Below are 12,415 nucleotides of genomic sequence, written 5' to 3'. Positions count from 1 at the left end.
AAAGCTATAAAGCAGTAATCAGAGGATTACACCCAAAGACAAACAAGCAACATATGTGACGAACTAGCCAAAATCGGACACCAGGTAAGGGTAATAAATAACATAACAAGATTTGATACCAAACAACCACTACCGCTGTTCCTAATAGAACTAGAACCGAACAAAAACAACAAGGAAATCTATGACATTAAACAAATCTTAAACACAATAATCACAGTTGAACCACCCAGACAAAAAAAAGACATATCTCAATGCATGCGGTGCCAGCAATATGGACACACAAAAAACTACTGCAACAGAAACCCGGTGTGCGTCAAATGCGCAGAAATGCACTTGACAACGTACTGCCCATACACGGGAAAAATAAACGAGGTAAAGTGCTACAACTGCAACGGAAACCACGCAGCCAGAAAAATACTCCAACGTAAACTGTTTCCGTCGCTTAAAAGCAGGACATATAATTACCACCACACACAACAAGACAGTGCAGAAGATGAGACACCAATAAACGTACAGCACGTAATGAACATCAACCACAATAATACCAACATCTCTGGCAGTCGAAGCTACGCGCAAGTAACCAAGGAAATAACACCCGTAGTAAACCAAAACCATAACAATAACACCAACGACGCTACAGAAATCAAAGAACTATTAAAGCAATCCATCAAAAGCACCGACATGTTAACAAGAACGATAAGCGAACTAAACGAAGCATTCAAACAGCAATCACTACAAATCACAGCTATGATACAACTGATAACAAACATGCTAAGCAAAAAGTAAAAATAGACATACTAAAAATAGCGGCCTGGAACTCTAACGGCCTACAACAAAGGGCCATTGAATCCAAAGCATTCCTATACCACAACAACATAGACATACTACTCGTATCAGAAACGCATTTCACAATAAAAAGCTACACAAAAATACCGCACTATACCATATACGATACCAAGCACCCCTCAGGAAAAGCACACGGAGGAACCGCAGTGATAATAAGAAACGACATTAAACACCACTTACACAGCCAAGTTAGTAAAGAACACGTACAAGCAACTACCGTTACCGTACAAACTAGCAGCAACCGTCTACAGCTGTCAGCAGTATAGGCACCACCGCGACAAAAAATTACAGCACAAATGTGGGAAGAATACTTCCAACAATTAGGCAACAAGTATAGCGCAGCAGGAGACTACAACTCAAAGCACACAACATGCAACGAAGAGCATGCCGAAGAATTTTCCATCCACCTATGCAACACATTTACACCACACAACATCAATGACAGCAACCACAATAGCCATACGGACGACGATGCGATAGCCACTAGCACTGCAATCGACAAGCAATACACCATACCCAAAACAACAGCACAAGAAATTAGAAACATAATCGAAAACACAAAAAACAACAAAGCACCAGGAATCGATCTAATCAATGGCAAAATATTGAAAAACCTCCCTCCAAAAGCGATACGACTAATCACTATAATATTCAATGCAATACTAAGAATCCAATACTATCCTAAATTATGGAAACAGGCACAGATCATAATGTTACAAAAACCAGGCAAAAACCTACACGAAACAACATCTTACAGACCAATATCACTACTTCCCGTGCTCTCCAAAATACTAGAAAAAGTAATATACGCCCGACTAAAACCAATAATAGAGAAAGAAAAATTAATACCAGTCCATCAATTTGGATTCAGAAACAAACACTCCAGCACAGAACAAATGTACAGGCTTGTCAACGAAATTATACACACAATAGAAAACAAACAATATTATACAACCCTATTCATGGACATAGAGAAAGCATTCGACAAAATAAACCACGAAAGCCTACTACAAACAATCAAGAAACAATTCCCGGAACAAATATACCAAATAATAAAATCATACATAAGCAACAGAACCTTCACAGTAAAAATCAAGGACGCACACTCCGAAGTCAAAGACGTCAAAGCAGGGGTTCCGCAAGGAAGCGTCCTAGGACCCATATTATACACACTATACACGGCCAACATTCCAACAACTACCAATAGCAAAATATTGACATTCGCGGACGACACAGCCGTACTAGTCAGGCACACTAACCCTGTAACAGCAGCCACAATAATACAAAAACACGTCACAAAAATAGAAAAGTGACTACAAGACAAACAAATTAAAGCTAACGCTATCAAATGCAACCACATCACATTCACACTGAGAAAACAGATAACACCAAACATCTTCCTGAACGGCACGCAAATAATACAAACAAGGCAAGTGAAATACATAGGACTCCACATACATACACAATTCACATGGAAAGAGCATATCAAATCAATAATAGACAAAATACAGACAGCTTGGAGACAAATGCACTGGCTAGCAAGTCGAAAATGCAAATTAAGCACAGAAAACAAACTGAAAATATACAAAATAATCATAAAGCCAATCTGGACATACGGAATTCCACTATGGGGAACAGCAGCAATGAGCCATATAAACAAAATAGAAACAATCCATGCCAAAATCCTGAGAACGATAGTAAAAGCCTCATGGTTCGCTAGAAACGAGGACATACGGAAAGACCTGGGAATACCAACGGTCAACGAGAAGATTACCAGTCTCGCAAAGAAAAGAGAGAAAGAATGGAAACACACCCGATCCAGCTGGCAGCGGAAACGAACAACACAATAAAACATCGCAAGAGGACTAAAAAGGAAACACCAAGTAGATCTCATAAAAGATATAACCTAGCAAACACGAAGCTGGCACACCGCTGGGGGTGACCACCCACATGCTATATTTATTTTTATTTTATTTTTTTTCACCAATAAGATATAACACTTTACCAAATGTCCTTCAGGACAAATTGCAAAAAAAAGAAAAAAAAACCTTATAGTGCAACACTATACAGTTTTTTTTTCTATTTTATTTTGGTTTTTTTTACAATTTATCATTATGGACATTTGGTTTACTACGTTTTGGTTTACTACGGGTGTTATTTCCTTGGTTACTTGCGCGTAGCTTCGACTGCCAGAGATGTTGGTATTATTGTGGTTGATGTTCATTACGTGCTGTACGTTTATTGGTGTCTCATCTTCTGCACTGTCTTGTTGTGTGTGGTGGTAATTATATGTCCTGCTTTTAAGCGACGGAAACAGTTTACGTTGGAGTATTTTTCTGGCTGCGTGGTTTCCGTTGCAGTTGTAGCACTTTACCTCGTTTATTTTTCCCGTGTATGGGCAGTACGTTGTCAAGTGCATTTCTGCGCATTTGACGCACACCGGGTTTCTGTTGCAGTAGTTTTTTGTGTGTCCATATTGCTGGCACCGCATGCATTGAGATATGTCTTTTTTTTGTCTGGGTGGTTCAACTGTGATTATTGTGTTTAAGATTTGTTTAATGTCATAGATTTCCTTGTTGTTTTTGTTCGGTTCTAGTTCTATTAGGAACAGCGGTAGTGGTTGTTTGGTATCAAATCTTGTTATGTTATTTATTACCCTTACCTGGTGTCCGATTTTGGCTAGTTCGTCACATATGTTGCTTGTTTGTCTTTGGGTGTAATCCTCTGATTACTGCTTTATAGCTTTTGTCAGTTTTGAGTTGGTAGGTATGGTACCCGGCGTTTTTTTCTTTTAGCATCTTTACCACTTTTCTGTAGGTTTCTGGGGCGTTGGTTAGCACTTTTACCTGGTCCAGTTTTAATTGTTTAATGCTGTAATTTTCTTTGCCTGCCGTGATGTTTAGCAGTTCGAGGAGGGGGTCTATTATCTGCGCGTCGATGTAGATTGGTGGTGGTTTGGGGTTGTGTGTTGTTGGTTTTTCCGTTGTTTCTGGTTCCTTCTCTTGTGGTAGTACGCTGAAGGGGTTTTGTAGAGGGATTTCTTGGAGCCACTGCTTACTTTCTGATTCTGCAGCCCTCCTAGTATTTGCGTTTGTTGTTATTTTTCTTCTTTTGCTGGGAGTTACGACCTTCCAGCTTTCGTCTTGTTTTGTTATTTTGTTGTTGGTTGTGTTTCTGTCGTCGCTCATCTGGGTGACATCCATTTCGTCCTCTGTGCACTCCTGGACCTCCATGCCCCTGTGTATGGCGTATGTTTCGCCGTTGTTTGATATTCTGAGCGGTGGCACTTGTTGCATTTCCCCGTTTTCCCCGCTTTTCGCAATTTCGGGGGCACTACTTTTTTTTCCACTTCCGGCTTCGACGGAGAGACCTCTCCGGGTACCTGGCACGTCTGCACTCCTCGGCAGTCGAAAGGGAACTGAACACTATACAGTGGCGATAAATTATATAGTCTACTCATTAGAGCTATTGGGATGAATTTGACCTGATCTAACGGAACTTTCTTGGATAAATCGCTGCAAAATATTGCAGAAAATAAATATTTCATGTTGCGCCACCTGAAAAGTTTATGCTAAGCTCGTGGAAATTCAATATAACAGATATTACCACTTTTTTTGGTACATATTTTAAAATATTTGCTCGAGAAACGCACTTTTGTATAAAAAGTTTCATATATTTTTTGTTCATGGTAACTTTAAATTTAAAACGAACTCAGATAGGACATATATTCATATGAACTTTTTCATTATGACTTTTCTTCACTTCTGAAGTCGATCCCACATTATGATACATTCTCTATAAAGATAATAGAATATATGTATTCACACTGTGTTAGAATACGATAGAGCATAGAGTAAATTAACGCCATTTTGCGTAAAATAGTAATAAATCACCTAGTTTATTTTCATAAAGTTAGTACCATTATAGATAGAAATAAATCACAAAAATTGAACTAATTCTTCTTGTCTTCAAAAGAGAAAGACAATGAAAAATCTAAGGCACTATTTTCATACTTGCCTTTCTTTATCCTTTGTAGACTGAATTTTATAAAATACAAGTTAATATATCTGCTAAATTATTAATTTTCCGACATAGATAGGTTGATAACTTTTCATAGGGAATGTCAAGACGGAACGATTAATTTAATTTCATTAAAAACAGTAAAAGTGGCCTTCATATGTCCTCTATGTTTCTACCTACAATAGACTATTGACATCAAATTATGCGTCCCTAATTTAGCTTTTGTTTGAAACGTTTTTTAGTAACATAAATTATCTCAGAGATATTTACAAGTATCGACTTAAATGGAACAATAGAAGTCTTGGAAACTAGTAAAGTTATACTTAAGTCGTAAATTAGTAAAATGTATTTTTTTTTTTTTTTTTTTAGTTTATTTTGGTTATTACAATTTGTCCTGAAGGACATTTGGTAAAGTATTATATCTTATTGGTAAAAAAAAAAATGAAATAAAAATAAATATAGCATGTGGGTGGCTACCCCCAGCGGGGTACCATCTTCGTGTTTGCTAGGTTATATCTTTTATGAGGTCTATTGGGTGTTTCCTTTTTAGTCTTCTTGTGACGTTTGTTAATTAGTAAAATGTGGAAAAGTTATCGGTGGATGTTTTCAATGGATTGTTCTGCGCGATATTATGTCGGGTTAAAGTTATGATTAAGGGTAAGGACGTGTAATGAATATTCTCTGGAATTAGCCATCGCTGTTATGCAATCGAGGTAATGTTGATTAGTACAAGTGTGAGTATTACAGAATCGACAAGTAACCGCGGTGATTAGACACTAGTGACAATGGTCTTAGGTTCGATCGCGAATCCGCGGCCAACGGGATAAAAAATATACTTTCTTCTAAAGTATAAATCGGACTCGTGGTTAAAAACGTGAAGTGTCCGCTAATTGTAAAGACGTTGTTTTTGTCACTGATGAGATCGCATGAGAATGTCTCTCCGTCACGGTGATGCTGCAGAGGAAAACTACGATGGGGTGTGTTTCAGAGCACAAGATCATCGGATTCGTCCAGGACAATTAATTGATTAATTTCTATGTTGGTGGTTAGAAAAGAATGTTAGCCGCCCTTGAGAGAAAGTTGCTAACGGGAAGCGTCGTTCGTGAGGAAAGCAGATCCCGTATCTTCCCGTAGTGGGTGACAGATTTACGGATTGTTAGGATAAAAACTGTTTGTCAATTTGGAGGAACTTAATAAACCAAATCCTAAGATTTATAGCGGGTCCTCAGGCTAGCTGAACATATATTGTGAATGATCGACATCTGGCAATCATCTTGCCCGAAGAATAGGGTTTGTGTGTGGCGAGCCACGGGTCAGAAACCATTGGAATGTTTACTGTCGAGTGCCGCTACAACTATTCTTTTTAAGGAGAGCTATATAATTACTCTATACTTAGGTAAAAGCGTTCATCTCGTGACGGTGGCTACGTTCGGCGACTAGTTGTCGCCTCGAGCACAAGCTCATTATCGCAAAATCTCGTACAATTATAATCGGATTAACTTATAAAGATTAAAGTATTGGGGATTTTCCAAAGAATTCCGAAGAGAAGGCCCGGTGTACTTTTATCTCCGACATATATAAACGAGAAATATTTTTGATAATCTTATCTAGAAAATCGATGGACAGGATTAACTAGATAAGGTAATTCTGTTAAGTAAATAATACTTTAATTACCGGTATAATATGCCGTCTTACATCTGGATTGACCAGATTATAAATATCCATTCTTTCTTTTCAATTAAAAACCTTTTTTTACAAACAGATGGAATTAACAATGTTTCTAATGTACATTATCGTGCACAAGCTTCGACAATAGTAGAGGAAATAGTCACAGAAATTCTGCATTGGCTCAAAAGCAAATAAATATCATAATATGACCGTTACAGATTTCAAACGGCCTTTACGATCCTCAGCCCGGGCGCGCCCACTCTTATATCTAGGCTAGCGTGTCAACTATCGAGCAGGTTCTGTCAAGCCTGGACCTAGCCCAGCCTAAAATCAGGCGGTACTCTGCCGGAGAGGCCCCGTGATTGGTTTTTTCAAGGGGCAGCTCCAGTCCCAATCCTCTGTAGCACCCCGTCATACGCGAGGTTCCAGAGGAGTGGGCCTAATACAGACTACTTCTCCACCCCAGTGAGTATAGATAATACTCCGGTCCCGGAGATACCCGAACTAGGCCCTGGAAGTAGGGAGGCACCCGGTGAAACTCCAGGGCCCCCTCTATCTTCCCTCTGGGCAAACATGACAGGCCTTAAATATTGATTAGATTCTGGACACTCGAAAGATGGTTATTTTGGCTTTCGCATCGGTAATCCAACATAAATGTCACAATGAGACCGTTTTATTTTAAATTTGTAGTTAATATAAATTTCATTAACATATTAATGACATTTTCCTGATTAAAATGAGACCAAATACAAATTGTTATAAAATTTTATAGTAAATTTCATATAAAAGAATATATATGAATACTATTTCCAATATTAACTTTTTAAATATGATTTCAAATAGTCACATTATTCAATTTTATAAAAGTATTATATTTGGTCTCATTCTAATTCAAAAAATCTCACCAATGCATAGTGTGTTGGTCGGTGGACAAAAATAAATAATTCTGAGTGTCAAATCTCGAAATTTTTCTGTCATAAAGTATTAGTAACAAACTATTATTTGTAATATTACTCATAATTTTTACTGAATCTACCAATTTGTAGTTAGAGTTGAGACGTATAATTTACTGTAAAAATCAACGCACTTTTCAATTTGATTTCCATAAATTGTCTTTAATATTGTAGTACCTTTAAAATTGGTAAGTAATTGTAATGCAATAATAACAAGTCGTCCTAATTGTTTATATAAAATAGTACCTTATAGTACCTTAAATAGTACCTTATAGAATAGTACTTAATGGTACTTTGTAAAAATACTAAAAAGTGTCTTCCTTTTTTTTCATGGAGGAAACCTTCATAGGCGTCCCGCGCCCTCGAGGGAGAGGGTGCTGGGTAATGCCGGATTCGTACCGCCGTACTTGGTGCATAGCGGAAGAGGCCCTGGAACCGCTCATAAGCATGACATCACGAGTCCCCTCCGCGCCGAGTTCACTTTGAGTTATGCGAAAAAGTACCTCGCGAACCTTTAATCTTTACCGAACGCTTCGACTCTCAGTCCTTTCTTTTGTTTAACTCGCGTTGTCCTTTTCTACGTTTAGCATGTCTAAAATCTCACTTTCGAAGAATAAAATCGTTTCTACCTCTCCATAATTGCAGAATTTGGGTCTCAAATTCCTGGCAATTATCGATATTGTTTTTTAATTCCTAGTACACTTGGTCATAAACTATATTCCAAGACATCAAATGAGAGAAGGATTAGTTAGATAAGTTAGTTAGATTAAGATAGTTAGAGAAGTTAATCAATATTGTTTCGTACGAAATTTTTATTTATGTTATCAAAGTATTATTGTTGTATATGTTTTTTCGCTTTTTCATTTTTAGTTCTTTGAAACTTTTTGTTTCCTTTACTTTTGTATTCTTTATTATCTCTTCAATCTTTTTTATTTAGTTTCAACGCGAGTGATTTGGATGTGTACTGTGTGCAGTATGTCCAGTGCATATTGTATGTATCGTGCTTATTATGTACTCTGTTTGCAAGAAAACAGTACTGAACATTGAACATTTACTGTAATATAAAATGATTGCTATTTTTGTTATAATTTTTCGATGAATAGTCGTGATGCGTGAATTTTGTATAAATATCGTTAATAGGTTCTTTTATTTATTAATTATTTATGTAGGAAAGGCTTATAGGAAACGTTAATTCTATCCTCGAAAATTCTTTGAGGCGGTTTCCGATATACTGTAACGAGTTGTAATGAGTAGACTGATATAATGTTAAGTGTACGACTTTTCTTACAAAACGTCGCACAGGATGGTTTTCGTCTTCAAATGTCATAATCAGTTTTCTTTCAATTGCCGAAGTGTGCACACGTGTGTTTAGTGCCCAGTGAACTTCACAATAAGTGACGAACCTTCGTCGAAAGTGAGTTGAAACAGAAACAAAGTGTTCTCTAAACTTACTCGTGGAAAATCCAACACTTCAAATCTCTAACTCTAATCATAGCCTCTCGACTAGTTATTTCAATTTGAATTAACTAACTTGAAGATGGCCCAAGTAACCAGATCAGGCCCTCATGAACAAAACTACAATCGCACCGTTCTACCTCCTCCGTGCCAAAGGATAATATCACCCACCTTCCAAATCACACAAACAGCATCAAAAAACGAAAGCCTGATTCAATAAAAAAAAATGTAAACACTATTCAGAATGAACCGTCAACAAAACACATTACCACTCACAACAGATTCGCAATATTAAAATCTGCAGACAATTCTATAGAAGTAGCTGAAACATCAACAATTCAAAACACACAAAAACTCTTCCTCCCCTACAAATCCTCATTAATGATATTATCGACATTCAAACAATGATGAAGTCTATAAAGAAACATATTAACAAAGAGAGTTAAATACTCAAAACTAAAAACAATCTGGTTAAAATCCTGCCGGCCAATCCAGACTCCTACAGAAAATTGACAAAGCTACTAAAAACTCTGAACGTAAACTTCCACATATATCAACTGAAACAAGAAAGACCTTTTCGTATGGTACTACGCAACATCCACCACTCAGGTAACTTAGATGAACTGAAACTTGAACTCTTAAATCATGGTCATGAACTAACCAATATTAGCAACATAAGACATAGAATCACAAAAAAACCCATTATCATTATTCTTTATTGATCTAAAGCAAAAACCAAATAACAAGGAAGCCTATAGTATCAATCGTTTAATGAATTCAGTAGTAAAAGTTGAACCACCTTTTATAGAATAAGAGATAGTCCAATGCAAAAGGTTCCAAAGGTACGGCCACAAGCAAAAATATTGCAACCACAATTACCGCTGCGTTAAATGTGCAGGTATTCACCCTACAGACCAGTGCACTAAATCTTCAGAAACCCTTGCGAAGTGCATCCTCTGACAAGGACAGTATCCTACGAACTATAAAGGTTGCACAGCCTATAGGACCTTGTATAAAAATAAGTACCCCAAACTCAGAGTTAAGGACCTAACCAACCAAGCACTTAATCCACAAAAATTCACTATACCTTCAATCTCTTACGCACAGGAAGATCAAGGAACTCAAAGCGGTCCGAAAATCCATAGTGCTCGACCACAAAATAGTGTTCCCAGTTCACAAGACACAGATACCTTCAATAGATTTGAAAAATTAATCGTCGAACAAACAGAGCAAATTAATAACTTGCTATCATTACTTACAACCGACGTAAAGTAAAACCATTACACATAGCTCTTTGGAATGACAACGGTCTAGCTCAACACAAATACGAATTAGAATTCTTCTTAAAACAACAACAAATCGATATAATGCTCATATCTGAAACTCACTTCACCGACAAAAGTTATCTGAAAATAAATGGTTATAACTTTTACCATACCCAATATCCCAGTGGAAAGCTCATGACGGCATCGGAAATATCGTCAAGACCAGCATAAAACACTATGAGCTTCCATCATTCCAGAAGGACTACCTCCAAGCCACAAACGTACTGATAGAAGATTGGCATGGTCCAATCACCCCATCAGCAGTATACTGTCTACCTAAATATTCTATTTCGACAGAAAACTTCGATAAATTCCTCGAAGCCCTGAGCAATAGATTCATAGCTGGAGGAGACTACAACGCTAAACACACCCAATGGGGTAGCAGACATATCACAGTAAGAGGCAAAAACCTTTTGAAATCCATAAACGCCAACAGACTTAACTACCGCGGTACAAACGAACCCACTTACTGACCCACTGACACTAATCAACTACCTGACCTATTAGACTTCTTCATAACCAAAAACATCTCGCCAAGATACGTCCAAATCAACTCTTCTGGCAGAACTCTCTTCAGTTCATTCACCCGTCATAGCAACAATTAATTCAACAATTATCGTAAACCAAGTGAATGGCTTTATTCATATCCAACTCACATACTGGCAGCTCTTTAGGGAAGTATTCTATCATTCAACATCAGCCTCAATGTCCCTAAAAACGAACGAAGATATAGAAGCAGCCACGGAATAATTAAACACCAGCATAATAAACGCGATCCGTTCTTCCACCCCTACTAAGTGTTTTGTCAATAAACATAAATACCGCCATTACACATTAATAAAAATCGCAGGAAAACGTAGACTTAGTTGAGTATGTCAAATTCATAGAACGCCTGAAGACAAGCGTTAGTTAAATAACGCAACAAGAAAAATAACCGAAATCATTAAAAATTACAAGAATGACTGTTTCCAAAAATATGTTGCTAATCTGTTTCCCACAGCTGACTCCAACTACTCACTATGGGAGGCATGTAGGAAACTCACTTATCCTTCGCAAATAATCCGCCCAATTCGCTGTCCGCAAGGTGGAATGGGTGCGTATCCCTATACAAAAAGCCAACTTGCTCGCAAACCACCTATCTAATGTCTTCAAACCGTATTCATCCACCATTGCCGCCGAAATAACGGAATATTTGCACTCTCCCTTCCAGATGTCTCCTCCTATAGAACCGTTCTCATTTCTGGAAATTATTGAATTAATACATCGCCCAAACCCCAGGAAAGCATCGGGACATGATCAGATAAATAACAAAGCTATCAAGGAGCTTCCCAAAAAAGGCATCGCTCTCATTATCTTTATCTTTAATGCAATTCCTCACCTTGAATACTATCCTAAGTCCTGGAAAATATCATTAATTACCCTTATCCCTAAACCTGGAAAACCAATACACGAAACTAGCTCTTATGGTTCAATTAGTCTTCTACCCACTTTGTCCAAACTATTTGGGATGATGCTAACGAAACGACTCCTTCCACTCTTAGAGTTGAAAATGATGCCGGATCATCAATTCGGCTTTTGGAAGCAACATTCTACGATAGAGCAAATTCATCGTCTAACTCATAAAGTCGACCAAGATTTAGAAAAGAAAAGATACTGCTCTGCGCTATTCCTGGACATTCAGCAGACGTCCGACAAAGTGTGGCATGAAGGACTTTTCTTCAAACTAAAGAAAATCCTACCGCACACCTACTACTCTATCCTAAAATCATATGTAACCAATGGGATGTTCATGATTAAAGACTTAGACGCTATAACTGCAACATTCTCAATAGAAGCTGGCATATCCCAAGGCAGTGCCCTCGGACCTCTGCTGTTCATCATCTACACTGCAGATTTACCAACTTCGACAGAGATAACCACAGCGACATTTGCTGACGATACAGCTTTATTAGCCTCGTACTCAGATCCGACAATTGCCTCTTCTACTCTTCATCGACGTCTCGACTCTATGGAAGAATGTTTCCACTAATTGCGCTTCGAAGTCAACGAAAACAAATCTAGCCACATAACTTTCACATTACGAATATAAACTTGGCCACAGGTGACGATAAACAATATACCTATTCCAGATATAGAGTCAGTCAGATA

This window comes from Bombus pascuorum, chromosome 2 (genome assembly GCF_905332965.1).
Source record: "Bombus pascuorum chromosome 2, iyBomPasc1.1, whole genome shotgun sequence".
Lineage (NCBI taxonomy): Eukaryota > Metazoa > Arthropoda > Insecta > Hymenoptera > Apidae > Bombus > Bombus pascuorum.
Note: the sequence above shows the minus strand (reverse complement) of the source record.